Source organism: Pieris brassicae, chromosome 2, assembly GCF_905147105.1.
Source record: "Pieris brassicae chromosome 2, ilPieBrab1.1, whole genome shotgun sequence".
NCBI classification, from domain to species: domain Eukaryota; kingdom Metazoa; phylum Arthropoda; class Insecta; order Lepidoptera; family Pieridae; genus Pieris; species Pieris brassicae.
Genome location: NC_059666.1, coordinates 18,985,375 through 19,007,107, shown reverse-complemented (window position 1 = coordinate 19,007,107; position 21,733 = coordinate 18,985,375). Strand labels below are relative to the sequence as shown.

At 32.2% G+C, this 21,733-nt stretch overlaps 1 protein-coding gene across 1 annotated transcript in view; it reads right to left on the bottom strand.

The window, feature by feature from the left end:
• LOC123720183 overlaps positions 1-21,733 on the bottom strand; it is a 69,964-nt gene that overhangs the window by 30,573 nt on the left and 17,658 nt on the right. The gene's annotated exons all lie outside the window — the stretch shown is intronic.

The following is a 21,733-nucleotide window of genomic DNA, read 5'->3' as shown; positions in this document are numbered from 1 at the left end:
TTAGAAAAATCAAATGTTCACGTGACAATTGTTTTTGATGTATACCCAAGTTAAATTCTAAAGAAAATTGTTTCCGCTACCGGTTAGGAATATGTTTAGAACTAATTTACAATTTAACAAGCCATACGTCTCAAAGACAGGGTCTAATGAAAAAAGGGAAATTCCATAATCCTCTCTAAGCCGGTTGTGTTGAGGGACTTCACTCCTCGAGTTACATCAGGATTCTATTAGCAAGTCCAATGATCGTTTAATGTTTGTACATTCTTTGCATTAATTACCCTAGGTATACGATGTGATGAAGAATTCAATACATCTGTTAAGGCATTGGGCCTAATAAAATGCCACATTTATGTGGCGTTACAGAACAGCTTCTTATTACTTAAGAAACTAAACGTAACTTCATTCACTGGGAATACAGTAAAATATTGACCGTTCAGATAATTTTGTCTTAGAAATGGCAAGATGCTGAACATACTATTTCTTTTGAATTTTCCATAAAAATCACTCCACAAGTATTTTCGAGAGATAAATAATGTTTTATGTTTCAAAGATATCATAAAATATTATTTCTGTATCATTCTATCTGGCCAGGGAAAGCAGACAGTTTTAGGTCAGTGATTATACGTGACAAACATCTAAAGTTCTGTTTGTGAATCACTGAAGTAAAAAAGATTATTTTGACTTTAAAAATGTTTACTTCTTTTTTAGAATATCAAATGGACTAATACGATTTAACGGGGGTTCACATAAATCGTCGTTTAGTAATTATAAAAACAAAACCCTCTCGAAGCAGAGTGGTTCTCACATAGTATAATTAAGAGGTACACTTAACATGGCCCGAGTGAGGGTGCCACTCAATTATTCGTAACTTGATGCGAGATCACGGCTCACCGCAGGCGCCCGCAACGCAAATGTATCAAACAAAACTTCGCATTACATGTACAGCACGGATTACATAATGAGATGTATGACAGGTATTAGGCACGTAATGTACGGACATTTAAGTGAGCAAGACTAATGTGTGCTCAAATTTATCTTCGCGGTAATGTAGGTCTGCTGGTGCTTAACTATTTAAAAGTGACATTATTCAAATCCCTGAATACGATACGAATTCTGTGTGTTTTTAAGTTATTTTGAACAACAAATTATTTGCGTCTAGTAGAGCTTTTGCTACAGACTTAAAGTTAGAAGTTTATAGAGGGTTCATAGTATTTTTATATGGAATAATGAAATATTTGTATCCACTTTATGTACATATAATACACATATACAATAATATACATGTGTGGGTGATTCTCATACAATTTTTGAAATAAAATTGTTTAGTACTATAATATATTGTATTAAACAAAGTATTATTAGTAGGAAAGTAGTCTTGGATATAACAAAAGATGCATCGTTGCATAATTGAAAACACATCCTTCGTTATTCGAAAAATGCAGAATTCACTCTCTCTGAGAAAACAAGAAACATTGCATCCAGATAAAGAAACTGGAAGAGATAAATAAAATATTTGCGAGATTACCTTATAAGGCTTTGTACAAACGAACCACTGATTACAAACAGCTTGTACAAAAGTAGGCACTAATACTGGTCAAAGAGATTTGGCTTGTTTGGCTTTGGTTTATTACTAGGCCATGGCCACATCACTGTTGTCATTTATGATAAAAACATAACCTATATGTCGCTAGCTTTAAAATGTTTTTTTATTCACGAAACAAATAAATACTATTATACCCAAGAAGCATAAGTATTGCAAGTATAGGTATAAACAAGTTAAAGACAAATGAAATGGTAAAACTTAAAACGGCCATCTCACATACGATCCCATAGTCCGCTCTTTTAACCTGATTACGTATTGCGTGTTATTATTTTTTTCTGTTCCTCTATTTGATCATCTTCAAGTAAATCCACACATACATTTATATGTTATTATGCTCACAACAAACTATTTCTTCCATGTACATGTGACTGTGTCTCATTTGTGCAATGCCTTAGTGTTCTGACTAAGGATTTTGGTTGGTATACGGAGCTAACAAGATTTACTTTCCCACTGATAGGTCACAGAGAGATTAGGATATGTCATTACGATGCTCGTTTAGATATGGGGCATGAGGAATTGCAGATCTGAAACTGCTATTGTCACTGCCAAGGGATTAAGGACCTTCTTATGAATTATATAACATTGTGAGAATGTGAACATATTGCGTGGGGTGAGATTAAAATTCTCCTAGTTCTTATTTTCTTGTAATTGGCCAATTCTTTGACTTTGAAAAGTATATGCATGAGAATGCGACTAGTACAACGAGGAATAAATTATAAATAAAGCAGTATAAAATAATAAATCCAGTGATTAATTTTGCTGTTAGATGTGACGAACATTAATTTGGATTTTTTTGTAAGCAAGATACAAATGCAATGTTATTTATAGCTTACAAATGTGGATAAATAAAATTTTGACTTAAATAATTATATTGTCAAGAGTCAATTTGTTATTTTAATATATTAATTAATTAACGTAAAAAAATGAAAAAAATCACTAGCGCTACAAACTTTTTTATTCTGATCTTTAGATTTCTGTATCTGTTTCACGATCATTTATTAATCAAATAAGCAAGTAGGTGATCAGCCTTGTGGGTCTGACGCACACTGTCGACTTTTTGGGTCTAACACAAGCCGGTATTTTCTCACGATGTTTTCCTTCACCGTTCGAGCGAATGTTAAATGCGCACATAGAAAGAAAGCCCATTGGTGCACAGCCGAGAATCGAACCTCGAACGACCTCAGGGAATTAGAGTCGCACGTTGAAGCCACTAGGCCAACTCTGCTCAAACTAAATAACGTAAACACATTAATAATTTCATATTTGAATTTCAACGGCTTCTCTGATCTTTGAATTTATTACTATTTCTTTTGACATCGTAACATTCATCTCATCTCGTCAGTGTAAGTTAATTTTGCGGCGGAAATGGTCTTAAAAGATAGCCATAATATGCATCATTGATTGATTGTCAATGGACTTATAGCTTAACTAACTTTATACTAGATATATTACAATAATAATATCAAAAGGGTTCAGAGCAAGTTACAGCCATTAATAATCAATATTTTTAAAAAAGCAACGATTTTCGCACATGTATAGGAGTCGCCACAGCATTCGGCTGACATTGCTTTTCCTATTAAGTAATATCGAATATGTTTGACATTAATACTAGCCGATTTCACAAGAGTCGCAATGTATTGCTTTCAATAGATTTAGGATGGTTTTATTTCGTTTAAACTCGTGATAATAGAAAATATTGTGAAAAACGACTATCGTTACATATACGCGATTGAGGTTGCGTCAGAATAGTTAATCACGATTCCATCACTGGCTGAGAGTGGTATCGACAGTTTTAGCATTGTAGTTTATAGTCACACACAGATAAAATTACACAGTAGTTTCAAGAAATATTGGGCCCCAATTTATGTATTGGACACTCATAGGCTAATAGCAATTAAGCACGCGCCATTAATAATAAAATAATGCAGTAGTGCTACAACCATATATGGCTCGCAGATTTGATCTGTTTCTTTGATAGTTGTACTTATATGATTAATTAGGATAATAAACCTTTTGTATCTGAAGGATGTCGTTGTCCATATAGAAAGAAATATGCATTGGTGCATAGCCGGTCACGGGATCACCGAATTTAAGACAGTCAAACCCTTAAACCATTAGGCCAACACTTCTCATACACAAAATAACGGAAAAAGCCTTATGAGAAATAACATAACGTAAAATAACACTGAATATCGCTTGATAAATATTCCAATAACTCCAAACCTTTTATAAAATTTACAGTTAACTTGATATTATGGAGTGCTACGAACACCGGAACCGAAAGCTTACAGCGTGTCTAAAAGCTTGCCTTATAAGCTCGTTATCAAGACAATGCTATCTTTGATACGGCCAATTTGGTACTTACGTATAAATATTGTAATATAAATTACGAAACTATTTTGTGCTTTGACTCGGTATTTAATTTATTGATATATTGAGTTATATTCAAAATTGTACAGAGATTTTGATATAAAATTGTTTTTTTTAATGTAATAGGAGGCAACAGGCAGGAGGCTCACCTGATGTTAAGTGATACCGTCGGCCACACATTGCCAAAATGCTCACAAGTGCATTTCCGGCGTTCTCAGAATTGGTACGCTCTTTTCTTCAAGGACCCTAACTGGAATTGGTTCGGAAATGCTTCAGTGGGCAGCTGGTTCCACATACTGGCGGTGCGTGGCAAAAACTGTAACGCTCAAATGTGGAACGACGGCCGTTGAGGTGATACGAATGGTATTTTGTATTCTGCCTTGACGTCCTATGATAATAAAACTCAGCTGCTACAGAGATTTTTTTTATTTTCTATTAACAAGACATTATTTCTAATAAATTAAGTTAGTAACTACATTCTAAGTCAATTTACTGATTCAAGTAATAAGCGCAAAATATTGATCTAACTTTTGATGTTCATCTCAACATTTTGTGAACTGTGCATAGCAACAGTGTTTGGTAAAAAGTAAGGAAAAATCAAAACATTTCGGGGAAATAATTCTGTCCAATAACCAAAAAAGGAATAATACGAAAGAAAATATCAATCAATCAATCGTATAGTACCTATGACCTCAAAAATTCGTATCTCGATTTGCGTGTCTGTTTTACTGAAAACCATGTACCGAACGAATAACTTCTCCTCCATTATTTAATAAGAAAATTAAGTTAAAGAAATAGACAAATTATGAGCTACCAACGAAGTTTAATTAACTAAAATACTTTTCATGTACCGATGCATAAATATTAATTTTACTTCATACAAAAGTGATAACCTTAAATGCCAAAATGGTTTCATAATTGTTAATAGGCTTGATAATGAGTTGATCTTGGATTTTTTTAAATTAATATATAAAAGGTAAGTATAAATTTTTATAGCATAGTTGATTAAAGAAAATAGATTTGTAGTAGATTATATTTTCTATTATTCACTTATCAAAAATCAGTATAAAAACGAAAAACTTCGTTAATTTAATGTTAAGTATTAACTTTCCCTTTTTACTAAACAAAATTTGCTAACTTTTAACAAGATTAACTTTGTGAGTCTTGTAAGTTGTATCGAAAATCTTAGATACATATTTAAAAATACCTTACACTCATAATAATTCGTATTATATAGCGTATATAACGCTAAAGTGTAAAATAGCCGTTTATACATCAAACATTCTTGTGCCCAAGCGAAATAAACTCATTATCAATTTAATCTGTTATATGAAAATAATAAACAAATAAATTAAAAAACTAAAAGCCTTTTTATTTCTTACAAAACCAAAGTAAACTTAATACAATTTTTTTTTAATTACACAATTTTTTTTTAATTACACTATTTTTTTTTTAAATTACACTATTTTTTTTTTAAATTACACTATTTTTTTATATATAAGTAAGTAATACATATCTATTTCCTAATTATTTTGCAAAAACAAACAGCAGGTAAAGGCCTCCTCCAACGATCTCCAGGTATCTCTGTCAAAGGTGAGTTGCATCCAGGTCGAGCCAGCCGTTTTGATAATGTCATCCGCCCATCTCGTGAGCCGTCTTCCTCTGTATCGTTTTCCAATAGGAATCCCCTCCGAGTCGCCCTTAGGGTCCATCGATCGTTTACCTAGCTTTTCAAGCTTTTGTACATACTTAAGGACATCAGTAGCTTTACTAACGTGTCTTTTCTGTGTCTTATTTTAAAAAAATTCTAATTTTGGCAAGTACTGGTTTTTATTTTTATCTTGCTTGTATATTTCCAGTTCTGGCAAGGAATTGTTAGACGTGGCAAGAGTCAGTTTCACATGGCTTTGATTTAAGTATTACTGGCATATTGATTTTAAAGACTTCCTTTATACGTAGGAGTCATAACTTGTTCCAAGTATGTTAACTTCTCCTTACAATTTCTGAACAGTTGCTGGCCTTGTCAAAGCTGATTTATTTTCCTAGGAGAACATACTTGTTTGTTTATTTCAAGAATTCTCTATTGACCGATATTATGTTTTCCATACAGTTTTTCATTAACATTGTCTCTGTGAGGTTCATTTTAGACCGACCTTCTTGCTAGCCGCATTCAATCATGGCTTGTTATTAAAACTATAGTCATGACTGTAAAAAATATCATTTTCAAATTAAATATTACTAAATCATTAAAATATTCATATATATTTATGGTAAAATAAACGAGCCATCATAGTTTGTCCTATATGTAGATTGGATTGGCCATACACTCCTAAGGGATGCCAATCATATTCCCAAGCAGGCGCTTGATTGGAATCCTCAAGGAAAGTGGAAGCGTGTCCGTCTCAAGCAAAGCTGGCGCCCAACAGTTGCAGACGAGGCAAAGAGAGCCAGAAAGACTTGGAGCGAGGTAAAACACGAGGCGCAAGACCGAACGCGATGGAGACTTACTGTGGACGCCTTCTAGGGGTCTCAATCTAGGGGTTATAGGACTTTAAGTCATATGCAGACGAGGTCCCGGCTAAAATATTATTTTAATAATAAAAAATTGTGGGTCCTAGACAAATTGTTTATGTTTCGGATCTAATTTTAAAAGTTTAAATTTATTCTCTTTGTGTAATACTTATTAAGAACAAAGACACAGCTCTTCTATAACGTCTGTGATAAAGTCTGAAGCTTAACAAAAACTCATTAAGTATTCTATTAAATAGCGTAATACTTTTTTTAATCTTATTAAAAGCATCAAAACTGTTGTTCGTTTTCAAGCTACTTTCTAAATGTTTTAAACTTAGAGAAAGGCTTTTGGTAATTAGATTTATTATTTTCACAGTATTTGAAGTTGTTTTTATCCTAATTAAGAAGCTATAAATACTACTATTGTATTTTTTATTGTAACTGTACTTCATATCATATAACGCTAATTAAACACAAGTTTTTGGGAATTTGAATATAAAAAGAGAAGTGATAGTGATTGGTCAACATCAGGTCTAGTCCAATCAGAGGCGCGACGCGAAGCCTCTTTGTATTATTACGTACGTAAAAACACAAACGAAAATAACTATACAGTTCTTACCACTATCAATATCTTTTAGTAGATATTTGAAATAAGTATCATTCAGTATAGTTTATTCAATAATGTATAATTGAATATTTTAATAAATTAATATTATATAATACCGATTACATTTCTCCTCCATCCATTTCTTTTATGTATGCTATTTATATTAAAATAAAGAACCATAATTTTCCACTACAAACATAACATTGTCCTGTATATTTTCATTTATACACTAAATCATAAATCCTTTTCTTTATACTTTGTACAATAATAGATTACAAATTAAATAGACATGATTTTAAAAGTGGAACTATAAACAAAAGGCTAATCTGGTTGGACGCTCGGCTAGCGTTTGCTCAACAAACAGCCAGTGTTTGTGCGGACAATAGCCAAAGTACAATAATTGCGCTTGGAGTGCCCAAAAGCCACTATTCCGCTGCGGATTGTGTAAAGCTCAGCTCACATTCAACTGAGATGTGACGTGTCACGTACATGTCATTTTCATGTTCACGGAATTACAGGATAAATAGCATGACGTGATATTTCAACTTCCCTGATCGTACTTATTTTCGAATCTAATATTAAAAGTTTATCCCATGATTTATCCGCGTTAACAATATTCGTGCACATGTTGCGCACATGTTAATGTGCAGAAATCCTGGGAGTAGTGAGGTCACTCCGCGAAGCCTGTGAAGTGCCCAGGAGACATCTGTGCTTCTGGAGATAGGCTGGCTAAATTAGCCAGGACTTTGCGCCCAACGGACCAATTATGAGTACGGAATCTAAGTCCACCAACCTCAAATCTTGAACCTTAATTCACACATGTTCGTTGAGCATTATTTTGTTGCCGAGTAATATTATCATGTACTAAAATATTTATTTAAATAAAACGCTGTTTGACAACTTCGTTCAAATTACGTTAATATCGTGTTTATTAAAGCAGCTTTGAACATAATGAATTGTTTTTAAATACAAAATTAATTACGTTGAAGGGTTATAGTAAATGATAAGTACATTTATATAAGTTATTCAAAAGATATATTAAAATAATGTTCATTATAAACGTTTTAAAATAGTGTTATCTTTTATTCTTTCAACGCGTAATATCTTAGTGTGCGTGCAGCTTAGCCTACTAAAATCTGACCGATGTTTGCTTATGTTAATTAGATGTTAATGACAACAGAGGAACTAGATCAACCTCCGTACAGGTAATCGATCATTGCACTTTCAAATACTTTGTGTAATCTTTCTAAGCAAACAGTATAGGATGAGAAGGCTATATGATTGGTGAGTCAACATAAGCCGGTAATAGCCAGCTCGCTATTATTGCTACTATTTTCCAGTTTTCGTTAATGTTAACAATGATATACGAGTTTCTTTATGAGTTTACAGTAGTATCGTTTGTATTCATAACTGTGACTACATTCCACAACATGTTTTGCATTAAAATGTGGATTTTAATTTTAAATGCGTACGTCAGTACAATTAACAATAGATCTGCTACTGCGAGTACTGATGAAGAGTGGGTACTCATTAGTTCTTACTGGTTACTTTTGTCACAGGTTTTTCTGCAAATTAATTTAAGTGTTACTTTTTCGACATAATCTTACCACTTACCACGACGGTAATGATTTTCTTAATGCCATTTCTCGACAATAAGGTAATCAAATAAAACATATCTTAAAGGCCGAATAGTAACGTAGAACGTATACTCGTAGTAATGAAAAGTTAACGAACAGTAAAACCGCAAGGTAGGCCTAACAGCTGCATAGATGCGGTCAGATATTGGTAATAAATAATATTAGTTACATAAATAAAATCTCAAGGATTTTACACTTGGAAAAATACAACAATTCTACATAATTGATGAGCTTTATGAAAATGAGAAGCTTTTACTCTGTAGCCTGTTTCACAATAAAGCATAAATCAACTGCATAATATACCTAATGTCGACATGAATAATGTGCGCATCTGATATTACAACGCTTTACAGACATACCTCTGTTAAACGCAAAGCACGAATTATTTTAACGCTCCTGAATAAAGAATGACACAAGAAAGCTGCTTTGATAACAATGCATTTTCACGTATAACTCATTGCAATTGCATCCGTATGAATGGGGCACGTTCTCAGTAACGTACGGCCCAAATTTAGCGCACAATTTACCTGCAGATGCAACACACACAAAGAGGCTATATTTTCGCTGAGGAAGGCTCTGAGGAGTACGGGCGAGGGAGGGAGGTGCGGGCAGCCTGTGCCGGCTCGGATTACGGCGGCCATCTGCCGCGACAAACAATCAGCCTAACGAGTACTCGCGGCTCGCGACAGGATTAAAGCCAAATACAACTGCGAACAATGCTGTCGACGCCTTTTATAACTTGAACGCTAACAGCTTGTGTCGCGACGCGGTGAGTGGCGAGCCCTCCTTGTTTACTAATCCTCAGTGGATTACTTCTGCACGATGACGTGACGAGTATCAACCCCGATCATTTAACAGTTCAAAGTTCAAGCTTGAGTGTTGACCTTTCCAACGACTACTATAAATTGATCCCTTCCTTAAACGTCTTCTTTTACGAGCTACCGATAGATACTCAAGTAGTTTGGATGTCAGGTCTCGTTTTCCAGAGTTATTTATTGTACAATGAAAAACAATGTGCAAGTTAAACAATGAATGTCAAAAATAAATAACTGGTTACTCAAAGTTAAATATTCCAATACTTCATCCTGCTAAGAAATTGCAGCTGTAGCCAAAAACTTGAAAGAAATAGGTTGTACTTAATATAAATAATGTTTCGAGAAAATCTTGCAACGAAATAAATGCTTGTGCTTTACTAAAATACAACAATAATAGCTGCCACATGTCAACATGGCTCAAACCGCAAAGCGGGAAAACAGTGTAACTAAGCGCGGCTGCCAAAACTACGTGACCTTAATGTATATCAATCCGAACGAGATTTATTCGGGGAGAATCTCTAAAATATGATATAAAATAAACATTGACAAGCGAAACGATGAAATATGACGTAGCTCTGTGATTTAAGGGCGCGTTTTACGAGATTTTATGGCGCTATAAAATCAGCTCGCATCGTGCTCGGGGCGCACGTATTGCACAGATTTGACATAACAGACGACGGACATTTATTTGTTTTCTAGTTTTTTTGCGAGCTTTATGGACTGCTGCCAACGTTATGGTCCCTGAACACAGCCCGCCTGTTCTCTAGATGGATCGCCCGATTTAATTTCTATCTCGTCATTGGGTTTTCGAGGATTTCCTGGTCTCTACATTGCAGCGCCTATCGTGTAATTTGCAATTTAGTTCGCTTGTATGATGAATTATTTAAGCGTTAGACGATATATCGAAGTTGTAAAGATTTCATTTCAGTTTAATACCATTTTATTATAATAGGATCTTATTAAATACTATACTATGAATTTTAAATTAACTTTAATAGAAAAGGTCTGTCTGTGTTTAAATATCATTTAAAAACACATTGTCATCACGTCCATTGTGATGAAATTAAAGTCGGATTATAAAACAATGATACGACGATTGTCGGGAAGGAGCAGACCGCGACGGATTGACTTTTCAGATAATCAATTACGTTGTGTATTGTGTATCAACGTGGCACCAACTCCTGAAAATATCAAAATCAAAATATTCATTCAAATGAGCGCATAGGTCAAATCTGTCAGTGTAGGCCAAAGATGGCCATGTGGCCCATCATCAATTGTATTAATATTTTACTATAAAATATTCTAAAAAAATGATAAAGGCTTAACTGAACATCTGCCAAGGATGGTTATTATAAAAGGTACAAAGAGGTAATGAATTTTGAAGCAAAATAAATTATATTTAGCAAAAAAAATATGACAAACAAAGGTAAGTGGCAATTGCATCCTTGTCTAATTTGTTTTTATTTAGACATACACATATATTATTGTCTAGACATATTTATATATACTCACACTCACCAGTATTTAATAAACCCTATATAAGCACTAAAGAAACGATAGATAATTAGTGTTGTCGTTGAATGGAAAAATATGTTTAACCTCAATTTTTTAAATTGATTTTTATGTTGTTTTCAATCTACCTTCAATCATTAAACAGATTCTTTATTCCTTTCCCATTATTTGTTACTTAAAAACCCCCTTGAATAGCTAAACAAATTATATTTACGGTAAGTAAATTACAAAACATTTTTTTGCCATATACAAACATTTAATAACAACTCAACTCGGACTTACGTATATTTTAAGAAGAGACGTTTGCTAATTTAAAAACAATATTTATCATGTAACTAAATGTTTTTACAAACAGAGTTGGAAATGGAACGCACAATTGATCATTAGAGGCGCTAACGAAGCACAATTTTGGAAATATTTTGTGGATTCATCACGGCTCTTGTTCATGATATAATTTATGCGATTCGCGACAAACGAATGATGCACGGGTGGATAGCAATTTGATTCAAATTAACCATCTGTATTATCGTGGCAGGTTTCTTTTAATTATATATATATAGTCGATGTTAGTTTCGATGAGTTGCCCGGCGATTTCGTGCGTTTTAATTTGGTCATAGCGCCTTTGTCAATATCATTTTTTAGAACCAATAAGTAATTCCTGATATATATGATATATATCTGAATTAAATTAATTTTGACATTGATATAATATGTAGCGAAAAATTTAAATTGTTAGTCGTATAGTTTCTAAGAAGCTTTCCAAGCTTGTCTAGGACTTGGTCCTTGACAAAATTTTGTAAAATGTTACGTAAAATATTCTTGACTGTTTTCATATTTTAAAGTTATATTATTCAATGCCGTACAGATATATGAAAACTGTTCGAAATAAGTAACTTTTTGCGATTATCGGCCTGATAGAACAAAATAGTGTTGTTACTAAGTTTGCCAAAGCAGTGACATGTGACAGTGACAAATCACTTAAGGCTAAAATTAAACAAAAATCTCAATTGATAAAACCACGTTACATTATGTATTCACTTCTTATCAAATCTTTCATAAATTTAAGCCGTAATACAACTAGAAAGAAGAAAATAATTAAACTAAAATAAACTTTACGTACCTACCTGAATAAAAAGGTAGAGATTTATGATTGGCGCCCTCTATTTATCAAGAACAATGGCCACTTACTTCTAATTACATCTTATAATGGTACAAAGATCCTCGTTTTGTAACAGATAATAACTATATTTTTTCCCGTCTTGTTAACATAAAGCGGCCATAATTAACAAAATGTTATTCTAATTTAATATTCAAGAAGGTTGGAGAGCAATTATATTTCACGAATATGTCATATTATTGTATTTATCAGATATTATCTATGGTTTGGTTTAATAGTAAACTTATTAAAAGTATTTAATGTCATTGACGTGTTACATTTTTTAAATTAAGTGTGCCAAATAGGTTACCAGAGGGTATTAAATATAGTAACAAATTCTTAAATCTTGATAGTAATTTTTTGGGTTATAACATATGACGACCAGAAAGAATGCTACAAAAATAATAACCTTTATATGTCTGCTTCGTATGGTTCGAAAAATTGTATTTGTTATGTAAAACATTGAATTTATACATAAAATATATTTGTAAAGTATCTGCAGTTTAATAAAGAATAACTCTTATTATGTAGTTGATAAAAAATTCAATTTAGAACGTAGTACAGCGGAGGGTGTATCTAAAATTAACATAATATTATAATACGCATTTTGCCGAGTTTTGCTGCTGAAAGTACTTTAAGTAGTTGATACATTAGAGTACAGTATTATTCGAATTTCATCATCTGCTACATAGACATGAAACTAGAGTCCTAAAGCACTTTGTAATATTAAAATGTAATTTTTGTATGTTATGATAATGGATACACATGAATAATTACAAAAAAAAACTTTTAAAACAACAATATAGTTACGCTACAACCCGATAGATAAGTATGTTTCTTTGAACACTTTACTTAAAAAGGCAAATATAGGTGGTTAGATTTCTGTGCCCTAAACACGTTGGATAATGCGCCTATGACAAAAATCTTACTCGCCAATTATATCTTGATATATTATTATAATTAGAAGATGAATTTTAAAAATATTATTATTCTATAGCTATATGCTATCAAGATAATTCCTCAGGTTAACCTAGTTAAGAAACAAAGCCTTAGAAATGTATATTCTTAGATCGAAGTTACTACGTTTCCCTAGTCTCTTTTTATATACACATACCTTAAACTCGTATAGTAACTCCTGAATAGAAAACTTAATATTTATGTATGGATTTTCGTATAAAAGAGTACCGAATATAACATATAAATCATACCGCATTTTAATCAGTAATACTATGCATATATGTTGCGAGTTAGAATATCCCCGTTAATACAAAGCGTACCAGTTTTTGCAGCAAAATATCACTCAAGGGATCTGCGTGCGATCATTAAGTCCAAACAATTTCCTTCCGCATTACTCTTACTTTACCGTACACAAAGTTTATTTGCCTCGCAAACAGCACTTAATCATATACACTGTAATATCATGCAAATATTACGCTATGATTTCTCTTTTCTCTAATTTAATACAAAACTTTCTCAATTCGACTAACGCATTTGATAATTGTGGAATTATTGTCCCAAGATAATTTTCAAATATGTTAATCAGAATTCAAAGAGCAATTTCGTTTCATGAACCCGTTGAAATATTAAAGTGCAATTCATAAAATGACAATTCGACTGCAATATTTGTTAAATCTCATTGATGCGATCAGATCGAAACGCCTCCTATCAATTTAATCAAAATGCAATTGAAATAAGTTTCGATCTAGATATTTCTGAAAGCGTTTTTAGTTTACCGTGCAATCGCTAAACTTGATATTGCAATATAATAGAAACAGTTGATTGTAAACCGTTCTACCCGTCGTCAACTGAATATTTATGATATCGCCTCATCGTACTCAATTTATATGTTATGCATAACTTATTTGCTGTTCAATAAATATACTGACGTGAAGGTATAACAGTCAATCTTTCACTAATGTCAACCTTTTTCTATACCTCACTTTGAAGTTTTATTTACAAACAATAAAGTATTCAAAGGCTAGTACGACTATTATTTATCTTACTTCGAAGGAATCAAATTAGTCTACAGAATATAAATCACAAAGTCAAGTCAAAGGTTAGGCTAAGGTTAAGGCTGTTGAATTTCTATTTTGAAATTATTTAACTTAAACAACAAATATTTACAGAATATAAGAAATATTTAGTACCTTGAAAATTAAGTTATAAATTGTTTGGAAATCCATCAAAATTCAACACCTCTTCTTTAACATTATTACCAAAAAATAAGAAGTTAATTCTATGTTTATATTTAGGTCTTAAAACACCTAAGCAAATGTCAATCCTCTTTTTTCGCCGCTTGTTTCAACAGATATAAACCAAATTTTGGCGGTACTAATTATAATGTATTTAATTACAACATTGAAACGCAAAAATCCAGTAGAGACAATGAAATCACTTAACCCAGGTGTGTGTGCAAATATTCTTAAAACTTTAATTGAAGTAACCCTAAAATAACATTTCTGGTTTTTGTTGAACAACCCTTAGAATGTGTGAAGGAATTTCAATAGGAGGCTTTAATTTAATCTCAACAATAAGCTTTCGCTGAATGAGCGGAGGGGCCCACTCCTTTACGGCGTCCATGTCGAGTTACGTATTATGTTGTGCTTAAATAGTCAAATTTTATATATTTTTTATGATTCTATAGTTCCACCTATTTAGCTTTGCTTCTTTATCCGAAGGCTCTACATAATATGTATCTGCACCGTGTAACAGGAAGGAAAATTACTACCGTAAACGTACTGTAACCCTTATTGATTGTTCAGTTTTTTTTTACTCTAGTTCCACTAAATCCATAGATAATACGGATTGATGCTGAAAAGATCTGTTGCTGAAAAAAACCGTTAGTATTGAGTACCAAAGACAATTTATAAAGTAACCATTCAAAGTGAGTCTTATTCCCAAACTTTGACACCCAGTAGGTTTTTGACATACAGGAGTCATAGTTAGCGGTTGGTCGCGAATGTTAAGGTTACAATTATTTGGTTTATGTTCTAACTATCATATTTAGAACTCACGTAAAATACAAATGAAAATGTACACTCTCATATCACGCTTTCCTTTCCGTCGTGAGTCACTATACAAGTTTGGATAAAGTTATATTACAAAAGTCTTGTGTGATAGTTGGGCTACAGCTAAAGTTTACTTAATATCTGCTACGTATTTTGGGTTTTATGTCACCCAGGATTTCATAACATGAAAACGAGTAAATGAAATGTGAAGCGTCAATATTGTTTCCATATTTTTATATAAACTTTAATAAAGACTTGATATGCTTAATTAATAGAAATATTTATTTATTTATTTGTTTCTTGAAAGGGAACGCAACACATTTCCGAGCCGTCTGGCTATGTGAGAGTCCATGGGTGGAATTTATTGTCAATTAAGCCTCCTGCCCGTTTGCCTCCTATTATAATTTTTGATTTCAAAAATACCAATTAACGTACATACAAATCAGTAATGACTTATGAGTAGATGTAACCAGTTGTTGAGACCTAGGTTTCAGCTTATGATGGTATCAATCATGTGGATGGGTTACCAATAAGTTTGTTACCTTATAAATTAAAGTAAATATACAACTAACTAAATTATATTGTTTAAATACTAATTGAAGATTATTTTCTCTTTGATTTGTTTCATCTTCATATCACTATCACTTTATAGCTCACATAGTAAAAAAATATGTTATCTCATGTTACATCTCACATCATACTTCCGAAACCTTCAAAAGATATATACAGCTACCATACAGGGTTGTAGCCATATATATTGTATCTTTCCTGTATAGATGCTACGTAATGAATTTTCTAATAAGGTAGCTTTTTAGATTCAATCTTCTGGACTGAATAAAATTTCTTCCCACATGACATCATTACCGTGGTAGGTCTTGGCATAGAAATTTACATTACCTTAAAATTTTATTCATAAGACGGAAATTGTTTCCCTTTCAGAGCGCACTCTACTCAACAAATCAAATTATTATTAGGTAAGTATTTTTTTATAAATCTGAACGTCAGGTAGGTCTGATTTATCCAAAATACAATCTATTTATTAGATATATAGTGGTTTATGTCCATTTATATTTATTATGTTTCCCATTACATATGTAAACCATCATACAAACATCAGTCGATACTCTACGTAATTTTACCTACCATAGTATCAGTAGGTCCATGTGTTTTTTTTATTATTTATGTGAATTTTTTTCGGTATAAATTAACTTGTATATTATTTCTAAGGTAAATTATTGCTGTTGCCGAAGTAGAGCTTTCTTAATTCCCTTATCAAAATATAAGCCAATAACAATAATGTCAAGAGTTTTATCCTCCCAAACGACACTGTGGCTTTTATTAAAGACGTTATTATGTCATATTTCATAAATTATATTACCGAGATATGCGACAGGGACTCAAAATTAAAGCCGTTATTGTATGGAGCAGCAGTTTATGAAGGTAAATATATTTTATCTAGTTAAAAATAGTATCTTATTAATTTCGATATGTTTACGGCCCGGAATATGTGAAATACATACATGCCTTGTTTAACTACAGAGAGCTGGGTCGGTGTTCTTTATTAAATTAACTCATTAACTCTTAATAATTTTATATAATATTGATTAAAAAAAAAACATTTCTATTAAACGAGAAAAAGTCAAAGTACGCCAAAACCCTCCACGAAGGGTTTTCAAGCATTGAACTGAAAATATTCGCATCGCTTCAAAACGTAGCGCCTATGCTCTAAGTTTGACATCTCAAGTTTTAAAATGTAAGTGGACAGCCGGAATACAATTTTACACTTCAAAATATTCAAGGGAATGACTGTGTATTTTTAGTTATTCTTTGTTTGTAGATAATCAGGGACCCGGGAAGGTTGCGGTTAAACCGGGTAACGTCGGTTTGAATACCGATGACGCTCAACTCAATCGCTACTCTATGCATAAGTAATGTGGAAAGTACTGCTCTATAAGATATACAATATTCTTAAACTTTTATAAACAACATTGAGTTTAAAATAATCACGGTACACAAAAACTTTCAATGTATTAAATACCTTTTTTATATTGGTAGTGTCGTTTTTTCTACAAACGTAGAGTAGGTCGAAAGATATCATTTTTAAAAAGGTTTTGGTCTTGTTTCGCTAAAGAAGTGTAACGCGTGTACACACACGTGTTTTTATGAACTAGACAAACTTAAAACTAATAAGTAATTTAAGTCTAGTCGAAAGATATCATTTTTTTTAAGTTTTTTGCCTTGTTTCGCTAAAGAAGTGTAACGCGTGTACACATACGTGTTTTTACGAACTAGATTAACTTAAAACTAATAAGTAATTAAGTCTAGCCTACTAATAAGGATATTTAACATAAGGAAATGTCCAATAACACTATTATCTATTTTAAGGAAATACAGATTATCTACTAGTCTTATATGATCAATAAAATAGACATAGATAGACGGGCTACGAATTTTTTATTAAAAACATAAATACTTCTACGTTTTATACTATAAATTATAAATGAAACCTCAATTAAGTAAGAGCTATAGTATGTTGCCATTTGTTAGTGAAATGTGAAGGATTGCTTCATATGAAATAAAAAATGTTTTAACCTCAGTATTCTTTGAAATGGAATGCTAAATAGACATAATAAGCACATCTAAGTAGTGGGAAGAGTAAAGTTTGTATAGGTGTATAGAAGTTGTGCGAACTTAAACAATAACTTAGTAGAACAAGCGCTGGGTCAGAATTGTAGGATTGAAATATTTACTTTGCGTTTGAGCGTTTAAGTCGGAAATTATTAATTCTATAATATGTTGGAAATTCCTAAGCAGTATATTCTTAATCATTTCAATATTCGAAATTGATATAATAAATAAATCATTGGCGCTACATACTTTCTTGTCCTATCATTTGGCCGAATCTTTCTACGAACATTTTCAACAGTTCCATATGTTTTATAATGATCAACTTCATTAAAACTTTTTTAACAGTTTAATTTAAATGCTCAGCTATTCTTGTGTACGCCCACTTATGAACTATATGTAAATTAATAATTATTCGCCTAGTTGACGCGTCACAACTTTTATTTATACTCATTTTGAACAAAATAAAATTCAGATTAAAATTTTAATTGCAGCCAAATTAATAGAAAAGACCAAGAAAGAAATGTTATTCTCTAATTTCAAAAAAAACGAGCAATGGATGCTTTAAAAATTTTTCTAATTAGGCGTCCAAGCGGTCAGAAACAGAAAATAAACTCCTACACGTGTAAGACTCATTTTGTAATTAAAAGTAAGATACGTTTTATATTTTATGCATTTAATGAGTTTTTTTTATTTGAGGAGCTTCATTATTGCATGATTATTAATTAATACGATGGACAAGAACACATTAAAAATCAGTGTTGGCCTAGTGCCTTAAGCGAGCTACTTCAACCTTGAGTTTGTGCGTTCGAATCATGGCTGTGCACCAATTGGATTACGCAAATAAAACTACTCGCTATCGCTCCTACCGATAAGCCAAACATCGTAAGGAAACCTGATGGCTGATCACTTACAGTTCTTATCTGAACTCAATCTGCAGCCACTGTATTATTATTAAAATATATTAATTGATAATAGATTTATTCTAATTAAATTTATGACGAACATGTGTATTATAGCCAAATAGGAATAATTATGTTTTGTATATGTACCTACGCTTAATTGAGATGCAAGGCTGTCAAGGATTAATAGGCTTCAACGCTTATCCTATATATTCTATAGCAGCATCGTGTATGTAAATAAACGAGCCGTTAGCGTGTGTAGTCTCTATTTGAACCAATTTCGCGATTATATTATTCTATGGGTGTGTCTCCCGTTTAAAGTTTTTCATCTACTAATCACCTTTAACATAATTATACTTTTAAATAAACTGATGGGAGGAGCTCAGATTTGTAGTTTGTGTTTTATTACGTTTTTTAGTTTTTTATGAGGGCTATTGAATAACTTATCTTATATACTTATAAAAATGATGAAATCATTTTACTATTTCATTTTAGTATTGAGCGCTTAGCCACATAGTAGACATTGCTCTCTGTATGATGGAAACCAAAGCTAAGACCTAAATATTTCACATACGACTAAAGAGCTTTAGCTGATTATGTGTTTAATTTTAATTACATCTTCAATATACTGTCTTATAATTTTTTTATGGCTCAAACAAGAACGGTCGAAAGGCGAAAAATGAATGTATTTTTTCCTTAAGAAGAACTGTCTAATGATATTTAACATACTTTTTTTTAATTATTTTAAATCCCTTACACCCCTAGGTTTTGAATTGTAATCCAAAAAAAAACTAAACGTCTTCTAATCTGACTTACAGTTTTCAGTAAAAAATTAAAAGCTCATAAGCCCAGGTTTTATAACAGTTGAGCAGTGTGCGACTTTCATGCCTACTGTCCCAGGTTCGAACCCCGCCTATACACTAATTGTTTCTTCTTCCTATGTGCACATTTAACTATCGCTCGTACAATATAGGAAAACACCGTGAGGAAATCGGCATGCCATAGACACACACACAGAAAGGACTAATTAAAAAAATAAAAATTATTACGAAACAGATACATGAATATGACGCTGGGATCAAGGGTTGTAGCGTAGTTTTTTTATAACAGCTACAGGAAGAACCCAAGCAATCAAAAATCTCCTACATGCAAAGAATTTAACAAGAGCAATAATAATATTCTTTATATTTATAGACAGCCGAAAATTTAGAGGCTTTCTTAATAGAATGCTTTGTGAGCCCAAACTTCGAACGATGACTACAAAGAATTTTCATCGAAATATTTGATCCATACCAAGATATTTAAGGCTGTCAATAATATCGCCTTTGTTAGTTGGTAAAGCAAATAACATGCCCGTAGGTCTTGCATTCATTTTTGGATGAAATACCTGTTCCATAGGGTTTTTAGGAACGATTAATAATTACACAAACTTATATAAAGTCTTCACAAGAATGTTTCTTAAAACACGGAGCAGGTATCTAATTAGTTCAGGTTTAATTTTTCAAAACATTTTTCTGATTAAGTTTTTACTCTAGTACTTTGAAATATGTAAAAAAATTTTAATACCTACTAGAAAATGCCTCTAACGTTATTGATAACGCGCGCGGTTCCCGTGTAGTTATTGGATTCAATGATTAGAGAAAGATTTCTTCTTGGGTATAAATAAAGATCCAACAGACGCAGAAAAAGGCAGCTTTATGCCTTACAGTATTGGAGGATTAGGTAGAGGGATAAGGTACTTTAATAAAATAAGTTTGCAAAGATTTACATCTTTTTTAGGTTTTTTTTTAAATATTTTGCTTTTGTAATACTTTATCTTTAGTAAATCATCTGTGTACATTGTAATGGAACTTAAAATAATTATTATATAGAGCAAGATCGGTTTCTGTTAAACGATAATCAGAAACTCAATTATCTTTGTTAGATTTTATCAAATAGGCACATTGAATAATTCAAGATCTACACAATATTAATTAGATACCTTCGAACGATAAATACACACCGTAAGTTGGACGAATACGGAAACGTTTAGTAAAGTATTTAACAGATTAATTTGCATTTAATATAAAACATTCGAAACTTAAATCGGTATACTTTGTTGGGAAAGGAGAGCAAGACAAAAAAGCGAATAAATATTCAGTGAGACTATATAAATAAAGTGAGTTTGAGCCATTTATTCCGATACACGGGTACTCCGCGCAGACAGTGGAAAAGTTAGGCGGAAACGGGATTTCCTAATGCGATTTTAATTCTTTTCTTCCATCCACGGGGAGGGTAATTTCAATAAAAAGCGACGAATATATTTTATTCAAGAAGAACATAAAAAATATCGCGTGATGCTTCATTAAAAAGCGAAAGTTTTAAGCGTCTTTTCGCGCGGCGCCATTTCAACTTACCGATTATGAAAAACATTGCAGTGTTGGACACGGATTTTTCCGAAGTTTAATTAGAATTGAGAATTCACGCTGCAGTTCCTTGAGTTTTATAATATTTCTTTTATAACCTGTAACACTCTTTACCAAAGGCACTTGGTATTTTAAATATTCGAAGTTGTAATTCATTAGGTACGATCCTATTGTGAATTCAATGAGTTTATTCAACCAGTTATACAGCATCTATGTTATTATTTAAAAGATGACATACGAGATACTGTAATTAAAAAGTTTCATGCAAAATTTCTGCATAATGTGCAAATCCCTGCAAGTCTTAGGTCGATAATACACGATAGCATAACTTGCATAAATTAGAAACTTGCTAACATAGTATAGGCAGGTCAGAAGCGCTAAGGGTTCAACCGTTAAACTAAGCTTCATCACGATCTAATGGTGATAGTATCTAGGTCAACAGGCGAGCTACTGGCCATTTGGCAACCTGTGTTACGATCTAGATTAAGAGTATATCATATTTTACTACAATAGCTATGTAAAGAAATAACGAAGGATATAATAGGTATGAGTATATATTGCCTTAGTTTGAACTGAAAAGTT